A 24,148-nucleotide genomic window follows, 5' to 3' on the forward strand; every position below is an offset into this window, starting at 1 on the left:
GGGCCCTAGGATTTTCACTACAGTGAATGATCATTGGCTTCAGCTTAATATCACCAGTTGCATTAGCCTCTAAAAAGAGAGTCTGCCTGTCCTTTGAAGCTTTGTAACCAGGCACTAACCTCTCCTCTCTAGGTATTAAAGTCTTAGATGGCATCTTCTTCCAATATGAGGCTGTTTTGTCTACATTGAAAATCTGTTGTTTAATGTAGTCACTTTCATGAATTAGATAGATATTCTTTTTTTTTTTTTTTTTTTTGCGGTACGCGGGCCTCTCACTGCTGCGGCCTCTCCCGTTGCGGAGCGCAGGCTCCGGATGCGCAGGCTCAGCAGCCATGGCTCAAGGGCCCAGCCGCTCCGTGGCATGTGGGATCTTCCCAGACCGGGGCACGAACCGGTATCCCCTGCATCGGCAGGCGGACTCTCAACCACTGCGCCACCAGGGAAGCCCTAGATAGATATTCTGATTTACTTGCTGCAGCTCCTACATTAGCACTTGCTGCTTCACCTTGCACTTTCATGTTATGGAAATGACTTTTCTCCTTACACCTCATGAACCAAGCTCTGTCAGCTTCAAACTTCTCTTCTGAAGCCTCCTCACTTGTTTCAGCTTTCATGGAATTGAAGAGAGTTAGCACCTTGCTCTTTATTAGGCTTTGGCTTAAGGGGATGCTGTGGCTGGTTTCGTCTTCTGTCCAGACCAATAAAACTTTCTCCATATCAACAATAAGGCTGTTTTGCTTTTTATCATTTTTGTGTTCACTGCAGTAGCACTTCTAATTTCCTTTGATAACTTTTCCTTTGCATTCAAAATTTGGCTAACTGTTTGGTGAAAGATGTCTAGATTTTGACCTATATTTCTTTCAACACACCTTCTTCACTAAGCTTAACCATTTCTAGCTTTTGATTTAAAGTGTGAGACATGTGACTCTTCCTTTCAATTGAACACTTAGAGGTTATTGTCAGGTTATTAGTTGGCGTAACTTCAATACTGTTGTATCTCAGGGAATAGGGAAGCCTGAGGCTAGGGGAAGATATGGAGGGATTTCTGGTTGGTAAAGTAGTCAGAACACACACAACATTTATTAAGTTGTCTGTCTTACATGGGCATGATTCATGGTTCCCCAAAGCAATCACAATTGTAATATCAAAGATCACCATAACACATGTAACAATAGTAAAAAATTTTGAAATATTTGGAGAATTATTAAAATGTGACACAGAGACATGAAGTGAGCAAATGCTGTTGGAAAAATGGTGCTGACAGGCTTACTCAATGCAGGGTTGCTACAGATTTTCAATCTGTAAAAAATGGCATATCTGTGAAACACAATAACCTGAAGCAAAATATAACAAAGTATGCCTATATTATTACTACTATTATTATTAAAAATTGAAAAACGCCATTACATGATTACATTTTGACAGCTTTTTGTTGAGAAGTGAGGTCAAGAAATGGGTTCAGTCTTCCCATTATCATCTCATTAATGATAATTCACTCACGGAGAGTTCCATGGGTTTGATGGCATTATTTGCTAATTGTACTTATAGGAGCCTCAAAATTCTTTCAACAGTAATAATAAATCCACCACTAAAGCAAGTTATAGTCTGTTTTTAACACAATCCATGTTCATGAGCTTTTAAGCATGTTGTTTTGTCCTAACATTTAACACCCCCTATTAGTCTCAAGATCATCTAAAATCAGCAAATATGTATTAAATATTTAAAAAGTTCTTACTGGGAGTCAGGTAATTTCATAGTAATAATTTTCAAACTTTCAATTATTTCTTTTTGTTTTTGCCTGTTACATTATTCCCTCTCTTTTGTTTGTTCATTTCTGTTTTTCTTTTTATTTATGAATTACACAAGCTTTCATGATTATGTCTTATTTGAAAATGGACTATAAACATGGGTAAGTCTTATGTGACATCCCATAATTCAGATATCTATGTCTACCTATAAATCTGTATTTGTCTATACATTTAGCCTAGAAATATTTACTAAATAAATATTTGGACTACAAAAAAATGTTGGGGGAAACTATATATTGTGTTCAATTTTGTCATTTTACAGGTGAAGAAATTGAGATGCAAAGATGTGAATCAACTTATACATGATCCCACTGTAAGTAGAAAAGACAGTAAAAACACTCAGGTTTTCTGTTCAGAAATTTTTAGTATAGTTTAGGGTTTTCCAACTATAGTCCAAAATCATACACCAAAAATGTGTGTGTGCGTGTGCACTGTTGTATGTCATTTGAAGGTCAATTGCTAAATATGCATCTTACCCATTCATAAATGGCAGTGATGGTAACATCAATGTGTGTATAGATATAACAGATATGTGACATTAAGATCTTTTTGTTTTGTGCACCTACAGTGAGTCACCTCAAATTAATTGTGGCTTCCCAGCCCTCTTCCCCCCAAAGCTGTTTTTTATTTTCCTTATAGGAAGTTTTGTCCTTTCTTCTCTAGCAGAGCCACGTGCCTTGAGATTGACAACTAGACTCTTTGCAGATGTCAATTCCCAAGAATCAACAGCTCTGCCACATTGCTCCCAATTATGTTTGACAGTGTCCTTGTAAAAATCTTTTGACAACCTGTTTCAGCTTGTCAACAATGTGAATTACACTTTCCTTGCCTGGTCCTCCCTCCCCAGCAACAGATATTAAGCCAAAACAAACTACATGACCATGATGGTGAATTAAAGACTTAAGAGGATCTATCATGAGTGATAGATCACTCTTGGATGAATCAAAGTTATCATGGAGATATTGCTGATTAACTACATTGGTAGCCAATGATTAGAGTGTCATTAGGTGTGATGGTTCCGAATGCCACATTTATAGGAAGTCTGCATTTACACATTCATTTATACAGCAGAGTCAGGAGTCATATCTCTGGATGCTGAAGGAACCTGCCAATGTGATATCTGAGCAGCTGTCATTGCATATTGAGAAATTTTAAAAGAAAGGAGAAGTGCCAGGAGCTATAAAGGTGAGAAACTGTCCCAAATTTTTAAAGGGAAGAACATAATTCATATCAGAAATTACAGATTTTTGGCACTACCTAGAGCAGGTGATTAAATACATGCTGTATTTGAATGCTTAGAATATGGAATGCCTCTAATTAGGTACTTGAGAAATATCTAATAATGGAATAGACTCAGATTGAATGGATTTAGTGTTCACTGAGGGACTGAATGGATCATTTAAGAGCAAGTCTTGCCAAACTCCAGTGCCTTGTTTGGATACAGTAAGTAAATATTTTATCATGAAGTTAACATGGTGAAATGAAAGCAGGGTATTATTTTTATTTTATTTGAAAGTGATTTGACAATCTTTTAATCATAAATAGGCAAGAGTTTTCTAGGGAAATAATTTAGTCATCATCCTTAGCTCTTTGTTCCCTTGAGAATTTTATATGATTTGAATATAAGTGTAAAAGATCTATTTAGCAAATTCAGGCTGCGTTGAAGATCTGTATTTACCAGCATGTAAACTTCATGAAGGCAGGGAGTTCTGCTGTCTGATTCACTGCTTTATTTTCAACATGTGTTTTCCTGACAAACATGCTCAGTATAATTTTGCTGAATAATGCACAAAGCCAGGGAAAAGGGAATATGCAAAAAATTGAGTTTATCAGCTCTGAAGGAACTCCAGTCCTCCTTAGGGATCTCTCACTTAGTCCTAGAGTTGCCAGTGAGTTGGTTCATGTTAATCCCCAATCGATTCTTGCCTGTTCAATAGTCCCCATAATTTTCCTTCTTTCCTCTTCTGTCCAGTTGTGACTTTGTCAGAGTAAATACTTATCAAAACACCACTACATTTGTACCCACTTGCCATCTCTATTGATGATTCCTTGACTGAAACTGTCAGTCCCAGAGGCCAAAAAGAAAAAAAGAAAAAGGTAGGAAAGTTGCAACTGCCAACATCCATGATACAACTGTTGCTATGAGGTTTTAAAATTATCAAGACTGAGAGCACTAATGTTTGGCCTGAGTGCTAATTCCCCAATGTGGAGGTTACTGCCTGGCAGTGGAATAGAAGTTTGAGGGGATAACTTTATTATGAATGTAAATATTACATGTCATATATCACTACTCCCGTGGCAAACATTTCTACCTTCATTGTGGCTTTGTTGTTATATGCACTTGTGTCTTCACTGTCAATATTCCCTTTTTCATTGCTATACAGAAAGTAACTGAGCAGGCCCAATACTTCTGCCCCTAGAAAGTCTTCCTTGAAGAGTTGGCCTTTGCCTGGCATCCAGGAATTTAGATTTCTTACCATTCCAAGAACTGATAAATGTAGCTTATCATGCTTAAACTCTTTGTACAAGCATATGGTTTAATCTACATACCTGCTTTCCCTTCAGGGGTCCAGAATTTGGTACATAATGAGGCAGAGTATGTTTACATGACCACCCACTAATAAAAACCCTGGTGATGAGTCTGTAATGAGCTTCCCTGTTAGACAACATTTCACATGCGTGATCATAACTCATTGTTTGAGAAATTTTGTGCCTGGTATGAGACCACCATGAGAAGACCCTTAGAAGCTTACCCCTGATTTTCTCTGGACTGTTCCATGTGCCTTTTCCCTTTGCTAACTTAGCCTTGTATCCTTTTGCTATTATAAATTATAGTCATGAGTATAATTATACACAGATTCCTGTGACTTACCCTAGCAAATCATTGAATCTGGACGTGTTCTGGGAGACTCCTCACACAATTGTCAACCACATTAACCACTACAGATTCTGTCTGACCCTCATGGTCCCTGGAAATTATAATTCAGATATTTTACTTGTACTTGTTTTTATATTTTTTATTTTTGTTTTTTGCCCAATTGAGTTAAAACACTAGTATGATCCCATAAGACAATATGAATAAAATTAATACCAATAAAATAGTAGGTAAAATTTATTGACCTTATTTATTTAATTTATTGAGATCATTTATATATTTATTCTTCTTTTTGGAAGGGCAGTATGATTAGTACTTAGAATGCATTTTCTCATTTAATCCTTACAACTATCCATGGGGCATGTAACTTTAAAGTCATAAGTTTATAGATTGAGAAATTGAGGCACAGGGAGATCAAATACCATCTCAAAATTCCACAGCTAAAAAGTAATGGCGTTGGGATTTTAAGCAAGAGTTTTGAAACATCAGAGTTTTGACACTCAACACTTACATGGGCATCATTTTTCCTGTCTTTACCCTATGATCAGACTTCTTACTTGCCTCAAAACAAAAATTATGTTTCTTGCAGGTCTCTGTTTTAGGGTGATTTTTTTCACAAAAATACTCCTAAGTCTGTCAAGTATATAAAGAACATATGATATGTGTACCTAACAGCAGCCCTCCAACAATCTGAGGAATATCTGGATCGTATAGGCAAATGAGTCTAGATTGTATCAGGGACAAAACTAAATCTCTAAAAAGCATTTAAAACTTTGCAGTATAGTTCATTCATTTCTCAACCTGCTGTTGCTTGAGAGCAAGGATTAAACCTCAAATAAGGTTGAATTCTTAACAACATGCACAGTTTGTGGCCCATGCTAGGAATTTAATTGTTTTACTTATTTATTTTTTCAATGTGGTTGATGGATAAGCATATGATTACTGAGCTACAGAACTTGTTTGGAGATTAGGTCAGATGGAATGTTCTCCAGAAAGTTCAACAATGGAGGCACACTTTGGACTAGAGTTTTGGGAAAACAAGAAGTGTATTCACATTGTATTCATAGTCAAAAATGTTATAAATTCATAAAGTAAACAGGACTCAAAACCAGAGTAAGAAAAAAACTTTCATTTTCAACAGTAAGAAAAGTGGATGAGAGCATCCGTGCTGCTAATCCATTAAGAAGAACTAGGTGCCCCTTTTCTATGATGTGTTAAATTAAAAATGCAAGTTTCAGTCCTGGGAGTATGAATTATTACAATTTCATAAAAATTCATATGTGTGCATGCATTCAAAAGTGTATATGTGCACACATATGTATGTGTTTTTAATGGGTATATATATTTTATATAATATTATTTTTGTATATTATATATTTATTTTTAAAAGAAAGAAATATGCATATCAGTTTTTCAATGAGGATTAACCTTTTGAAGGTTGGATAGATAGGTTTTGGGTAAACATTAGTTTGTATCATAAATATAAATATTACAATTCTAACCATGGTGGGACTGTGAATTTCTAATGGTTTTTAAGTATTTTTTTCACAAAAATGTCTTTAACTCATAAATATTATAAGTTAGATTGATAATTCTTGTACATAAGTATATTTATGTAATGTCAAGGGACGAAATGTATAATTACAAAGAGGTAGCTTGTTTATTAAGACTCTGCATGTATGTGTGTGTGTGATATGTATGTATATATTTCTCTGGAAAGTATACCAAACTGACTGTTTGGAATATATGTAAGACTTTTATTTTATAATTTGGTTATTTCTGTATTTTTTAACTTGTTTTCACTGAACTGGATTATTTTATAAAAGAAAGAAAAACAACCAATCTGAAAAAACAATATCAGGACTGACAGAACCAATAATTCTGATATCATGACTAACAGAAAGTAATGATGTCCTTTTATTTATGGAACCAAAGGTCTTCTCTAGGTCTTAAGGGATGAGGTAAAACTCAAACTTCTAAGCCTGGCATTTAGAAGGCCCCAGAATCTGGCCTCAATATAACATTTTGACCTTAAATGCCATATCTATCATAAATTCCATTCTATAAAACTGTTTTACTCATATTCTCAGAAAGCACTTTGCCGTATCCTGTTCTCACAAATACCCTCTTACCAAATTTTATTACCTGGAATGACTTTTATTTTTTTCTATACATTTTTTTAGTCCTATGTTCTATCATTATTTGAATTCTTCCTTCTCCTAAAAGACATGATTTCTCTGAAACCCACTTTCAGCTCAGCTTGTTGAAGATAAAGAAAATTTATTAAACTTACAATGTTAGCTAGCATTAAGAATAGATCCTGGGATGTCTTAAGCCAAGATCTAAGAGTAAAAGTTTTCCAAAGTTTATATACATTAAGAATGCTCTAAAGTTTTACTGAGCTCTGCCCACAAGAGCAAAAGTCAGCTCTACCCACCACCAGGCCCTCCCATCAGGAAACTTACACAAGCCTCTTAGATAACCACATCCACCAGAGAGAAGGCAGCAGAAGCAAGAAGAACTACAATCCTGCAGACTGTGGGGGGGAAAAAAAACACATTCACAGAAAGATAGACAAGATGAAAAGGCAGAGAGCTATGTACCAGATGAAGGAACAAGATAAAACCCCATAAAAACAACTAAATGAAGTGGACATAGGTAACCTTCCACAAAAAGAATTCAGAATAATGATAATGAAGATGAGCCAGTACCTTGGAAAAAGAATGGAGGCAAAGATCGAGAAGATGCAAGAAAAGTTTAACAAAGACCTAGAAGAATTAAAGAACAAACAAACTGAGATGAACAATACAATAACTGAAATGAAAACTACACTAAAAGGAATCAATAGCAGAATAACTGAGGCAGAAGAACGGATAAGTGACCTGGAAGACAAAATGGTGGAATTCACTGCTGCAGAACGGAATACAGAAAAAAGAATGAAAAGAAATGAAGACAGCCTAAGAGACTTCATGGACAACATTAAAAGCAATAACATTCACATTACAGGGGTCCCAGAAGGAGAAGAGAAAGAGAGAAAGGAACTGAGAGAATATTTGAAGAGATTATAGTCAGAAACTTCCCTAACATGAGAAAGGAAATAGCCACTCAAGCCCAGGAAGTGCAGTGAGTTCCATACAGGATAAACCCAAGGAGAAACACGCTAAGACACATAGTAATCAAATTGGCAAAAATTAAAGACAAAGAAAAATCATTAAAAGCAGCAAGGGAAAAAAGATAAATAATGTACAAAGGAACTCCAATAAGGTTGACAGCTGATTTCTCAGTAGATATTCTACAAGACAGAAAGGAGTGGCATGAAATACTTAAAGTGATGAAAGGAAAGAGCCTACAACCAAGATTACTCTACCCAGCAAGGATCTCATAAAGATTCGATGGAGAAATCAAAAGCTTTACAGAGAAACAAAAGCTAAGAGAATTCAGCACCACAAACCAGCTCTAAACAAATGCTAAAGGAACTTCTCTAAGTGGGAAACACAAGAGAAGAAAAGGACCTACAAAAATAAACCCTAAACAATTAAGAAAATGGTCATAGGAAGATACATATCGATAATTACCTTAAATGTGAATGGATTAAATGTTCCAACCAAAAGACACAGGCTTGCTGAATGGATACATAAACAAGACCCGTATATATGGTGTCTACAAGAGATCCACTTCAGACCTAGGGATACATACAGACTGAAAGTGAAGGGATGGAAAAAGATATTCCATGCAAATGGAAATCAAAAGAAAGCTGGAGAAACAATACTCATATCAGATGAAACAGATTTTAAAATAAAGAATGTTACAATAGACAAGGAAGGACACTACATAATGATCAAGGGATCAATCCAAGAATATATAACAATTATAAATATATATGTACCCAACATAGGAGCACCTCAATACATAAGGCAACTGCTAACAGCTATAAAAGAGGAAATCGACAGTAACACAATAATAGTGGGGGACTTTAACACCTCACTTTCACCAATGGAGAGATCATACAAAATAAAAATAAATAAGGAAACAGAAGCTTTAAATGACACAATAGACCAGATAGATTTAATTGATATTTATAGGACACTCCATCTATAAAAAGCAGATTACACTTTCTTCTCAAGTGCACATGAAATATTCTCCAGGATAGATCACATCTTCGGTCACAAATCAAGCCTCAGTAAATTTAAGAAAATTGAAATCATATCAAGCATCCTTTCTGACCACAATGCTATGAGACTAGAAATGAATTACTGGGAAAAAAAAAAAAACGTAAAAAACACAAACACATGAAGGCGAAAAAATACATTACTAAATAACAGATCACTGAAGGAATCAAAGAGGAAATCAAAAAATACCTAGAGACAAATGACAATGAAAACATGATGATCCAAAACCTATGGGATGCAGCAAAAGCAGTTCTAAGATGTAAGTTTATAACTATACAAGCCTACCTCAAAAAACAAGAAAAATCTCAAATAAAGAATCTAATCTTACACCTAAAGGAACTATAGAAATAAGAACAAACAAAACCCAAAGTTAGCAGAAGGAAAGAAATCATAAAGATCAGAGCAGAAATAAATGAAATAGAAACAAAGAAAATAATAACAAAGATCAATCAAACTAAAAGCTGGTTCTTTGAGAAGATAAACAAAATTGATAAACCATTAGCCAGAAACATCAAGAAAGAGGGAGAGGACTCAAATCAATAAAATTAGAAATTAAAATGGAGAAGTTACAACAGACACTGCAAAAATACAAAGAATCCTAAGAGACTAACAACTCTAGGCCAATAAAATGGACAACCTGGAAGAAATGGACAAATGTTTAGAAAGGTATAACCTTCCAAGACTGAACCAGGAAGAAATAGAAAATATGAACAGACCAATCACAAGTAATGAAATTGAAACTGTGATTAAAAATTTTCCAACAAACAGAAGTCCACAACCAGATGGCTTCACAGGTGAACTCTAACAAACATTTAGAGAAGAGCTAACACCCATCCTTCTCAAAATCTTCCAAAAAATTTCAGAGGAAGGAGCACTCCCGAACTCATTCTATGAGGCCACCATCACCCTGATACCAAAACTAGACAAAAGTACTACAAAAAAAAAATACAGAACAATATCACTGAGAAATATAGATGCAAAATCCTCAGAAAAATACTAGCAAGCAGAATCCAACAACACATTAAAAGGATCATACACCATGATCAAGTGGGATTTATCCCAGGGATGCAATGATTATTCAAATATATACAAATCAATCAATGTGACACACCATATTAACAAATTGAAGAAAAAAAACTATATGATCAACTCAGTAGATGCAGAAAAAGCTTTTGACAAAATTAAACACCCATTTATGATAAATACTCTCCAGAAAGTGGGCATAGAGGGAAACAGCCACAACATAATAAAGGCCATATATGACAAACCCACAGCCAATATAATTCTCAATGGTGAAAAAATGAAAGCATTTCCTCTAAGATCAGGAAGAAGGTAAGGATGTCCACTCTCACCACTATATTCAACATAGTTTTGGAAGTCCTAGCCACAGCAATCAGAGAAGAAAATGAAATGAAAGGAACACAAATAGGAAAAGAAGTAAAACTGTCACTGTTTGCAGATGACATGATACCATATGTAGGGAATCCTAAAAAAGTCACCAGAAAACTACTAGAGCTAATCAATGATCTGATAAAGTAGCAGGATACAAAATTAATGCACAAAAATCTCTTGCATTCCTATACACTAATGATGAAAAATCTGAAAGAGAAATTAAGGAAACACTCCCATTTAATATTGCAACAAAAAGAATAAAATACCAATAATAACCTACCTGGGGAGAGAAAAGACCTGTATGCAGAAAACGATAAGACACTGATGAAAGAAATTAAAGATGATACCAACAAATGGAGAAGTATACCATGTTCTTGGATTGGAAGAATCAATATTGTGAAAATGACTGCACTACCCAAAGCAGTCTACAGATTCAATGCAATCCCTATCAAATTACCAATGGCATTTTTTACGGAACTAGAACAAAAAATATTAAAATTGGTATGGAGACACAAAAGACCCTGAATAGCCGAAGCAGTCTTGAGGGAAAAAAACGGAGCTGGAGGAATCAGACTCCCTGACTTCAGACTATACTACAAAGCTACAGATATCAAGACAATATGGTACTGGCACCAAAACAGAAATATATGTCAACAGAACAAGATAGAAAACCCAGAGATAAACCCATGGACATATGGTCAACTAATCTATGACAAAGGAGTCAAGGATATACAATGGAGAAAATATAGCCTCTTCAATAAGTGTTGTTGGGAAAACTGGAAAGGTACGTGTAAAGGAATGAAATTAGAACACTCCCTAACATCAAACACAAAAATAAACTCAACATGGGTTAGAGACCTAAACGTAAGACCGGACACTATAAAACTCTTACAGGAAAACATAGGCAGAATACTCTATGACATAAATCACAGCAAGATCTTTTTTGATCCACTTCCTAGAGTAATGGCAATAAAAGCAAAAATAAACAAATGGGACCTAATTAAACTTAAAAGCTTTTGCACAACAAAGGAAAACATAAACAAGACTAAAAGACAACCCTCAGAGTGGGAGAAAATATTTATAAATGAATCAACAGACAAAGCATTAATCTCCAAAATATATAAACAGTTCATGCAACTCAATATTAAAGAAACAAACAACCCAATCCAAAAGTGGGCAGAAAACCTAAATAGACATTTCTCCAAAAAGACATACAGATGGTCAAGAAGCACATAAAAAGCTGCTCAAAAATCACGAATTATTAGGGAAATGCAAATCAAAACTACACTGAGGTATCACCTCACACCAGTTAGAATGGGCATCATCAGGAAATCTACAAACAACAAATGCTGGAGATGGTGTGGAGAAAAAGGAACCCTCTTGCACTGTTGGTGGGGATGTAAATGGATACAGCCACTATGGAGAACAGTATGGAGGTTCCTTAAAGTTCTAAAAATAGAATTACCATATGACCCAGCAATCCCACTACTGGGCATATACCCAGGGAAAACCATAATTCAAAAAGACACATGCACCCCATTGTTCATTGCAGCACTATTTACAATAGCCAGGTCATGGAAGTAAACGCAGTGCTCATCAACAGAAGAATGGATAAAGAAGATGTGTTACATATATACAATGGAATATTACTAGCCATATAAAGGAACAAAATTGGGTCATTTGTTGAGATGTGGATGGATCTAGAAACTGTCATACAGAGTGAAGTATGTCAGAAAGAGAAAAACAAATTTCATATATTAACACATGTATGTGGAACCTAGAAAAAATGGTACAGATGAACTGGTTTGCAGGGCAGAATTTGAGATACAGATTTTGAGAACAAACGTATGGACATAAAGGTGGGAAAGCCACGGGGGGATGGGGATGGTGGTGGGATGAATTGGGTGATTGGGATTGACATGTATACACTGACGTGTATAAAATTGATGACTAATAAGCACCTGCTGTATCAAAAAATAAATAAAATAAAATTCAAAAAAGAAAAGAGAATGTCCTACATCAATGTCCCACACACATGCAGACACAAAAACATGACTGTAATATCCGTACTGTGAAAGATATTAAAGAATATTAAAAAGAGAAGGAGAAGTAGAGGTTTATACTATTTCACCTTAGGGAACCATTTATTTCTAATGTCATTAAAAAAATTATTATAGTTTATTAAAATATTGTGATTTACAACTTCTTCCAATTAGCTTACTGACATTCCCCAGAGAAAGCCAACTTTTCCAACTCCCTAACTGCCAAATAATCAATGTAGGTGAAAAGTCAGGAATCGGAGCACTGAAATAGGATGATATTTGGGGTTTGGAACTCAGCATCTTTGCTTACTACCTGTGTGACTGTGAGCAAATCAACTAAATCTTAGTTTCTCCATGTATAAAGTAGGGGTGATAATAATACTAATTGTGTGGAGTTATTAAAATTTATATGTAATATAAGTAAAGTTGCTGTCAATGACAAATCCACATCCATTATCATTTCTGGGAATGATTGTCTATCCTCCTACTAGCACATCCATTATCCCATTACACTCCCCCCCAACAATGCTAAAAACAAGTATTATTGTGTGTTCTTAGCCTCATGAAACAGATGAAAAAATCTGTGATTTACAGAAAATAAATTATTTACTCAAAGACACAGCCAGAAAGGACCAGGTAAGAGTTGTTGGACTTGATGCAGTGTTCTTTAAATTATCTTGCATCTTTAGAAGACTGACTTAAATGTTCCAGGTAACTTCTCAATAGTAGTTGAACAAGAAATCTAAAAATAGAGCTACCATATGATTCTGAAATCTCACTCCTGGGCATATACCTGGAGAAAAACATAACTTGAAAGTGTGCTTGCATCCCAATGTTCATAGCAGCACTATTTACAATAGCCAAGACATTGAAGCAAACTAAATGTCCATTGACAGATGAATGGATAAAGAAGATGTGGTACATATACACAATGGAATATTACTTGGCCATAAAAAATAGAATGCAATAATGCCATTTGCAGCAACCTGGATGGACCTAGAGAACTTAGATTATCATACTAAGTGAAATAAGTCAGACATAGAAAGACAGATATCATATTATATTGCTTATATGTGGAATCTAAAAATATGATATAAATAAACCTACCTCAATATAATAAAGACCATATATGACAAAGCCACAGCAAACATTATTCTCAATTGTGAAAAACTGAAAACAGTTCCTCTAAGATAAGGAACAAAACAAAGGTGTCCACTCTTGCCATTATTATTCAACATAGTTTTGGAAGTCCTAGCCATGGCATCAGGGAAGAAAAAGAAATAAAAGGAATCCAAATTGGAAAAAAACAAACAAACAAACAAAAAACTAAAACTGTTACTGTTTGCAGATCACATGATACTATACATAGAAAATCCTAAAGATGCTACCAGAAATCTATGGGTGCTAATCAGTGAATCTGGTAAAGTCACAGGATACAAAATTAATACACAGGAATACCTTGCATTCCTATACACTAACAATGAAGGATCAGAAAGAGAAATTAAGGAAACATTCCCATTTACCACTGCAACAAAAGGATAAAATACCTAGGAATAAACCTACCTAAAGAGGCAAAGACCTGTACTCAGACAACAATAACATATAGATGAAAGAAATCAAAGGTAACACAAACAGATGGAGAGATATATGATGTCCTTGGATCAGAAGAATCAATACTGTGAAAATGACGGTACTACCCAAAGTAATCTACAGATTCAGTGAAATCCCTATCAAATTACCAATGGCATTTTTCACAGAATTAGAACAAAAATTTTTACAATTTGTATGGAAACACAAAAGACCTCGAATACCAAAGCAATCTTGAGGAAGAAAAACAGAGCCAGAGGAATCAGGCATCCTGACTTCAGACTATAGTACAAAGCTACAGTAATTAAGACAGTATGGTACTGGCACAAAAACAAAAATATAGATCGATGGAACAGGATAGAAAGCCCAGAGATAAACCCATGCACATATGTTCACCTCATCTATGACAAAGGGGGCAAGAATATACAATGGAGAAAAGACAGCCTCTTCAATAGTGGTGCTGGGAAAACTGGACAGCTACATGTAAAAGAATGAAATTAGAACACTCCCTAACACCATACACAAAAATAAACTCAAAATGGATTAAAGACCTAAATGGAAGTCTATAAAACTATAGACACTATAAAACTATAAATCTCTTAGAGCAAAACATAGGCAGAACACTCTTTGACATAAATCGTAACAAGATCTTTTTTGATGCACCTCTTAGAGTAATGAAAATAAAGACAAAAATAAACAAATGGGACCTAATTAAACTTAAAAGCTTTTGCACAGCAAAGGAAAACATAAACAAGATGAAAAGACAACCCTCAGATTTGGAGAAAATAGTTGTAAACGAAGCACCTGACAAGGGATTAATCTCCAAAATACACAAATAGCTCATGCAGCTCAATATCAAAACAAACAAACAAACAAACAAACAACAAAGAAAATGGGCAGAAGACCTAAATAGACATTTCTCCAAAGAAGACATACAGATGGCCAACAAACATATGAAAACTTGCTCAACATAGCTAATTATTAGAGAAATGCAAATGAAAACCATAATGAGGTATCACCTCACACCAGTCAGAATGGCCATCATCAAAAAATCTACAAATAATAAATGCTGGAGAGAGTGTGGAGAAAAGGGAACCCTTCTACATTGTTGGTGGGAATATAAATTGGGACACCCACTATTAAGAACAGTGTGGAGGTTCCTTAAAAAACTAAATATGGAACCAACAATCTCCCTACTGGGAGTATATCTGGAGAAATGCAAAATTCAAAAAGACATATGCACCCCAATGTTCATTGCAGAACTATTCACAATAGCCAGGACATGGAAACAACCTAAATGTCCACCAACAGAGGAATGAATAAAGAAGATGGGGTACATATAGACAATGGAATATTACTCAGCCATAAAAATGAACGAAATTGGGTTATGTGTAGAGATATGGATGGACCTAGAGACTGTCATACAGAGTGAAGTAAGTCAGAAAGAGAAAAACATATATTGTATATTAACACGTATATGTGGAATCTAGAAAAATGGTATAGATGATCTTATTTGCAAAGCAGAAATAGAGACACAACCCTAAAGAACAATCATATGGATACCAAAGTGAAAAGGGGGGTTGGAAGAATTGGGAGATTGGGATTGACATATATGCACTAATGATATAATGTATAAAATACATAACTAATGAGAACCTACTGCATAGCACAGGGAACTCTACTCAGTGCTCTGTGGTGAACACTGAGTAAATGGGAAGGAAATCCAAAAAAGAGGAGATATATGTATACGTAGAACTGATTCACTTTGCTGTACAGTAGAAACTAACACAACATTGTAAAGCAGTTATACTCCAATAAAATTTAATAAAAAATCTAAATTTTTAAACAGAAATAGATTTAATTAACTTTAACCTCTATGACCTTGAGCCATAAATTCAGGTTAGGCACACCTCCAATATTCTTCCATAACATCAGGCAAGATTTTAACATCAGATTAGAGTTTCCATCAGACTATTTCTTGCCTGTTACCTTTTGGTTATTCACTTCTAGATGCCGTGTGTTATAAGGTCAGTGACTATAGTTAGTTTGTGCACTGTGGCACCCCAATTGTCTGGAACAGTGCCTGGTACTGGAGTAGGGAATTTCTAAATATTTGTTGAATGTAGCACAGACTAACCATTCTGGACATGTGCTGTTTTTCTTGTATAGAAGTACTGATTTATGAATGAGTTTTTAAAAATAATTCTTGGCTTCCTGGCATGTATCTGCTGGAATACCTACAGCCATTGTAAACCAAATGAGGTTAAGGATCAGAGAATTGATTTCTATGAAGAAAATTTTTCCTGGTAATGTGAGGTCAATGAGACTGTATGATGTACAGAAAGACTCTGGCTGGGATATCAGGATAAATTCCTACTTTGCATTTTGGTACAGGGAAACTTTGAAAAGTTACAAAATGTATGTGTCTCATTTTCATCTTCTGTAAAATAGAAATATTGATATTGTGACAATTTCCATTAGGAAAAAAAAAGTATATGAAATGATTTCATGTTATAAGCATTCAATAAATGGGCATTCTCTGATCTTGATATTTTACTTTGCCCTGTTTGATTTTTTCTTCATACTATTTATAAAGCAGCACATACATTTATTAATGTATTTATTGTCAGTCTCTCTCCAGTCAGAATGGAAGCTCTCTGAGAGCAGAGCCTATTGTACACACTGCTCTATTCCCACTGAGGACAATGATTTGAACAGATAGATGATTAATTACTATATGCTGAATAAAGGAATGTCACTATTTTATAAGTTGATAGTTCTTTTGGCATTCTCACTCTAAATCAACACACATATCTACAATTTGAAGATGTCATTATGTTTTACCCACCTGGGGCAGACCTCATTCCACAGAAATTCAGAGGATTTCAGGTTTCTTGGGGGATGAATGAGCATCAGATTGACTTATCTTCTGATTAATCTCAAAGTGCAAAACTAATTAACAATATAACTTGATTCAAATCAAAGTCCCTTAATTTTCCACCTCCTACTCTGTCCAACCAAATTTCAATCAATAACAGTATGTTAAAAAATAAAATGTGTGTTAACCATTAGCATTTCATGTACTCTGGGAATCTGTGTGGATACAACTCTCAAGGTAACTTTCTCTTTCCCACTTTCCCTGTTTTCTCCCTTTCTTCTGATCAGCATTTGGTTTGTTTAATTATATCCCTTTGCATATTTCCTGGTTTTTTTTTTCAGTGTTACCTTAAATGACAAATTTTTATCTTTACAGAAAATCTTTTCTCCAGTTGAACAGAACTATCTTGATAAATACCCACTCAGCAAAAATAAGTTTACTATACATGCTTAAAATTGAATATTAAAAATCATGGTTAGAACAGGTGCAAACCCAAATTAAGTGATTTATGTTCATGTTTACATGGTTCAAACATACACAGTAAATAGAAAGAAACTATAATTTTTCATTATGACTGTGGCCACCATGTTGAGACACATCATTGTGATTTGAAAATCAGAATGTTTACTTTTAGAACAGATATCTTAAAAGTATGTTCTCCTTTAATAAAAGTATTTCCATTCTAAAAGACCCATTCACTTATAAATATTCTATATTTTCTCCTTTAATGTTGCCAGTTTTTTTTTTATTTTTAACGACATGAAAATCTCATTTACATGAGAAAAAAGGCAGCTGGGTTCCTAATAGAGAACTGAAACATAACTGCTTTAAAAGTGTGCCCTGAAACATTAATTCAAACTTTTCCCATCTTCAGTTGTTAGACATTCAGTGAAAAGGCAGTGATTGGTTATGGAACATGTAAGGAGCACTAAAAATAAATTTTTCATGTAACCTCACTATTTTCTTTAAAAAGGAATGAAAACAGTGAACAGTTGTCTCTACTTGGTCATTTATATTTTCCCTATCCTTCTTCTGATTTGTATTCCTACCAAAGAATTTTTACACCAGTTGAGATTTTCATCCTCTTTCACAGACTTAAATAGGACCATCTAAACCAAGAATATTAGGAACATTGAATTTCAGAGGTTAAATTTATTATAGACTGAAACATGACATTCCAATTAAAATGAAGACTTTTCAAAGGGATCATCATTTCCTGAGTGATCCATTTCTTTCTGCCCCTTTTTCTCTTTCATACTGCATGTGTTATGGATGCTTTAAAGCAGTAACTCAAATTAATACATCTCCGAACCCATACTTGGCAGTGCTAATCATTCTTCAACAGTAAGTAACTTTGGAATGTTAGAAATAGCACTTAGACAACATTGAATAAAACTCATTAATTTTTCAAATGGAGAAACTTAGGGCCAGAGAAGGAAAATGGATTTTTATACTCTACCTTCAATTTTGGGAATTTTAGAGTTACGATGATGTTGAGGGTGAGGAACATGATAATATTATACTCAAATGAATGTGATCCAGGATAACCAATTAAGAATAACCAAGTGAATTATAGTATTTACTGGTGTACTTATTCATCTAGGGTCTGCTTCATGGGTGATGTATATCAAGCAAATTATGCAGGGGATAAATTATTTTCCTGCTCTTAGTAGTGTAGGTATGGCACTAGACTGACTATTTGATCCCTTTTTTACTTTTTTTTTTTTTTACATCTTTATTGGAGTATAATAGCTTTACAATGGTATGTTAGTTTCTGCTTTATAACAAAGCAAATCAGTTATACCTATACATATGTTCCTCTATCTCTTCCCTTTTGCATCTCCCTCACTTCCACCCTCCCTATCCCACCCCTCTAGGTGGTCAGAGTGCACTGAGCTGATCTCCCTGTGCTATGTGGCTGCTTCCCACTAGCTATCTATTTTACGTTTGGTAGTGTATATATGTCCATGCCACTCTTTCACTTTGTCACAGCTTATCCTTCCCCCTCCCCATATCCTCAAGTCCATTCTCTAGTAGGTCTGTTTCATTATACCTGTCTTACCCCTAGGTTCTTCATGACATAATTTTTTTCTTAAATTCCATATATATGTGTTAGCATATGATATTTGTCTTTCTCTTTCTGACTTCACTCTGTATGACAGACTCTAGGTCCATCCACCCCATTACAAATAGCTCAATTTTGTTTCTTTTTATGGCAGAGTAATATTCCATGGTCAAAACGGTTTATGTTTATTGTGCCAGTATTTTTTTTGCCAGTATTTTTTTAATAAAACTAAAATAAAGACTGTTCAAATTTCACCAGTTTTTTTCATTAATGTCCTTTTTTCTATTCCAGGATCTAATCTAGGACACTAATTGCATTTAGTTGTCATATCTCCCCAGCTTCCTCTATCTGACAGTTTCTCAGTCTTTCCTTGTCTTTCATGACCTTGAGATGCTTTGAAGAATACTGGTCAGTTTTTCTATAGAATACCCCTCAATATGGATTTGCCCAAACTCTTCTAATGAGTAAATTGAAGATATGCATTACTGGGGATGATACCACTGTGATGATGTGTCTTTCTCAGAGAAGACTAGTTTGCAAACATTAAATCATTATAGAAACTATCATTATATCATTATGGCATTGTTTCTTGCAGCCACCATTCAAAGAGTTCCAGTGCATCATTCTTTATAGTTTTCTTAGTACCCTCTTATATCATCTCTTTCAGTTGCTTGAAAAGGTTAGTTTCAATTACATACTAGGAAATTAAAACCCAGGAAGGTGATATGACTTAATAGTCATGCAACTAATTAGCAGACAATTTATGCCTTAAATTTTTGCCTTCAGAGCCTAGAGCACAGATTTCCCAACCAAGTTCACCATGAAAACTTAGGAGCCTCATGACCTTGGGGCGTCTTGAAAAGATTCTTGTGAACTCCACATTTTCTTTCATTTCTAGTCACAAGGCCCTAATTAGACATGTCCCTTTTCAGTTTCCTATGTAAGATTCATGAAGAATGTTTCCTCAGAAGTTCATCATCTGTACATTGGCCTTCTGTCCTCTTTCTTCCTCCACTCCTGTAGTAATCCTATCTCTGCATGGCCATGAGGGAAATGAATGCTTCTTACTTCCCCTAATTGGAGTGAGGTATGCCACTGCTCAGAGTTGGGAATTCTTGGTGTGCCCTCGAAATAAATCTGACTCCTGAATAATGATTTGGCTCTGCAAAAACCAGTGCCTTGGAATCCTGCTGAGGTGCTGCCATCAAAACAGAAAAAAATCAAATTTTACTCTGAATGGAGTCTTAATAACAGTTGGAAACTTCAGCCTCCTGCCTATAATTTATTTACAAAGAATCTTTTTGAAGGGAACTGTCTTGGAGAACTCTGTACCACTTTGATGTTTGCAAAAGTAACCCTGTAAAGATAGAAATAATATATATATATATATATATGATCTTCAGATAGAAAATAAGACAAATTAAAACAAGAAATCTGTGTCCAGTAAGTCATATATGAGCTTTTGATTCTTTCATTTTTCCTATGATAAGACCCCTGCCCCTAGCCTAGTAATTGTTTTAAACACTTATGGTCAATGCTTTAATTTAGTTTTTCCATAAACATTTTTAGACAGTGTTTTGTGAAATTAGTTTTTGTTTTGTTTTGCTTGTGGGAGGAACTTAAGGGTCAGAGTGTGATACAGGGAAAGGAAGACAGCTATTAAAGGGTGAGTTTCAGACTGAATTGAGTACCCCCAAAATTCACAGATAAAACCCCTAACACCAATGTGACTATATGTGGAGATAGAGCTTTTAAGGATATAATTAAGGTTAAAAAAAGTCATAAGAGTGAGGCCCTAATCTGATAAGACTAGTGTCCTTATAAGAAGAGGAAGAGACACCAGATTCTCTCTCTCTCTCTCTCTCTCTCTCTCTCTGTGTGTGCAATCACAAAGGAAAAGCTATTTAAGGACATAATAAGAAGGTGGCTGTCTGCAAGCCAGAAAGAGAGTTCTCACCAGAAACCAAATCTCCTGGCACCTTGATCTTGGACTTCTTACCTCCAGAACTGTAGGAAAATAAATGTCAGTTGTTTAAGCCACTCCATCTCTGGTATTTTGTTATGGCAACCTGAGCTGACCATTAAAGGGTGCATCAGTCATTCGGCTATCACAGTAGGCAACTGAAGAATGATTTTAAGAATTGGTGCACCTAAGATTTATCTCCTCCCAAGGGACTAAGTAGCTGGAGTACCTGAATATCAACTCATTAAAGGAATTGGCTGATGACTATTCCTATGGCTTATCAATTCCTCCAGACATCGTCTAGATGCAGAATGGCTTCCTGAAATTTAGGAAGAAAAAAAAAAGGCCTCAGAAGTGCATGCAGATCCTGACAGTTGGAAGTTAGCATGAGTATAATGAAGACAGAATGAATACAAGTATGGCTCCAACAGCATCTACTGAAACCAAAAAATAGATCCAGTCCAATTCTAGAAGAGCTCGTGCTTCTTAGTTTTCCCTGCAAGGAAATTGATGCTAGAATCTGTAATGTGTGTACATCTATGTATGCATATGTGATGTGTGTGTGTATGAATGTGTATATAGATGATATATGTGATATAGTCACACAAGGTACATGATTAGTGAAAAAAAGAGTTCTCATCACCACTTATAACCCTGATCAGGCTAGCTATGAAGTTCACCTGTCTATATTATATCCACCCACAGCCACGTCATCTCTCTTCATGGCAAGTCCACAGAGAGGCTCACAAATGCTCATGAGAATGTTTTCTCAGTATTACAAGGAATCAGTCATGCTCTTCTTTGGCAGACTTGGTCCCATTGGTGAGAATTTTGACTGAGGTTTGATGCCTTTGAAGTTGTGTATAATACACTTACTCTAAAGCAGTTTCAGAAGCTGTCCAGGGAATTTGATGTTATTCAAATCAACATCTCCATCTCTATCTGCATCTTGTTTCCTTCCCGACCCTTTCATGTAAGCAGTGATCTTTCACCTAAATAACCTGTCAATGGGATATGAAATAGTGTTCTGTTCTTGAATCACACCAAAATTATAACACTAAGTTACTACAGAAATTCTTAATACAAACTTTGAAAATTAAATACATATCAACTATACTTCAATAAAATAAGTTAAGAACAGAAATCAAATACAGGACTGTAAAAGTAAAAACACTTCCTTTTTTTTTTAAGCTTTATGCTCAACTTTTTAGATCTTTAAGCTTTAGATAGTAAAAAAACTCAACATGATATAATACATATCATATAATATGAAGTTATCATAATAATTATAATAATATGTGAATATTATAAAAGTTTTCATTTATAATAGTAACAAATAGTTGTGTAGAGTCTATGTAAATAAATCTTTAATGTCTCTGAAGGACACAAAAATATATTTTAGCAGAATAGAAGGCAAACTGTTTTTGAATACAGAAACAGCATTCTAAAGATGTCAACTCTCATTAAAAATTATGCATTTCTTTAACCTGATAAAAATACTAACAAGATTTTATTGAAGTTATATAAAACTATTCTTAAGTCCAAATGTAAAAATTAAAAAGTTATGTATAATCAGGAAAATATTTAAGAAGAAAAATAATGAAAGAATATATAGTTGTAATAAAACTACAGAAATACATAGTCTATTGCTGTAATAAAACTACAGAAATACATAGTTTCTTGCTGTCACATGAATAGACAGAGATCAATGAAATGGTAGAAAATGTCCAGGAACAGATCTAATATTTATGAAAATTTAGTGTATCAAAATGGTGCCATTTCAAATTAGTGGAGAAAAAAATAGATTATACAAAAATTTTTTTGAGACAATTGGGTAGCCATCTGAAAAAGTTTTTAACTTAGATTGTCTACTTTGTACCTCATGCAAACTATTTAAATTAGAAAAAAAACATGAAACCATAAATATTCTAAAAATATCACATTAAAAATGTATTTGAAGAAGAAAAAAATTTCTAGCATAAATCCTAAAGTTCATGGAAGAAAAACTGCAAACTCAACTATATATAAAGTAAAACAAAACAGTTTGCATCACAGTAAACCCCCAAAAATAAAAATTTAAAACTCAAATGATAAAAAAAAAGAACAATCACTCTTGGATAGTTGAATTTAATTACAGACCAATTTATTTAATTTAATATGTAATGAGGACTCACAAAGAAATAAGACCAAGTTCAACACCCAGTAGAAAAGAAAAAAATGGGCAAAAATATAAACAATGAATGGAAAAAAAGACAGTGATTTTTTAAACTTGTGAAAACATTTTCAACATCAGTGATGAGAAGAAAACTATGAGTTGTAATTTTTATGATCAGGTTGGCAGTGTTAAAATATTTGAAATTAATGTGTTCAGAGTGGGCAGAAACACATTCTTGATGGCATTGTAAATTGCCATTTACAAAAGTTTACAAAATTGTAAACTTTGTTTTCTACAAATAAAGATCCCAAATGTCAATAACTTTAGCCTGAATTATATTCCAGGAATGCACCATATTGATATCTACATGTATGTAAGAGAAACCAGTTAGAAGGAGAAAAAAAAAATCAAATAAACAGTCTTCAACTGGGAGCTAGTTAAATAAAGTAAGGCACACACTTGTGATGCACAGCTTTAAAGGAAGGTGGCAATTTTTTTTTTAAGTTTAGATAAGAAAAATCTCCTAAGATCCTGCCTCAAGTAGGAAAAACAAAGAATGGATAATGAATAAAATGCTAACATTTGTGTAAAAACATGCAAACATATATTTGCTTGTATATTCCTGGAAAAGAGGAATAGGAGCAAGAAGTAATTTTCAATATAGAAATTTATGCATAACTTGTTCCTGTATTACAAGTTAAAATATTTTTTTAAAGTAACAGTTTTGGCCTTGTTGATCTCTATTATGTTTTTGTTTTCTATTTAATTAATTCCTGTTTTACTTTTTATTGTGTACTTTCTTATATTTCTTTTTATTTGATTACTTTTTAATATTTTTTTACACTTTTCTGCTTTTAGCTTTTTGAATTTACCAGTTGATGTGGTTATCCTTCCTTTATGAATTTCGGTTTTCCTTTTGGATTCAGTTGCCTTTTTCCTTAGGCAGTTCCTTAAAAAGTTACCTCAATGGGTGTCTGGGAAGGAGTTACCAAGTTCTGGCATTTCACAGATGTTTTTTACATTCATGGATCCCATTTAGAACTCTTGTTTAACCTTTTTTTTTTTACTGGAAGTTCATTGGGTACCTGCTGTAAGATCACCTTTTTCTTTTATGTTTTGATTATGGCTTACTTTTTTAAAATTAACATTAAAAGTTAAGCTTAAACAATAATAGAATACAAGAATAGTAAATTCCACCCCTCTCATTACCCAGA

Source organism: Mesoplodon bidens, assembly GCF_964165515.1.
Source record: "Mesoplodon bidens genome assembly, chromosome: 1".
NCBI classification, from domain to species: Eukaryota; Metazoa; Chordata; class Mammalia; order Artiodactyla; family Ziphiidae; genus Mesoplodon; species Mesoplodon bidens.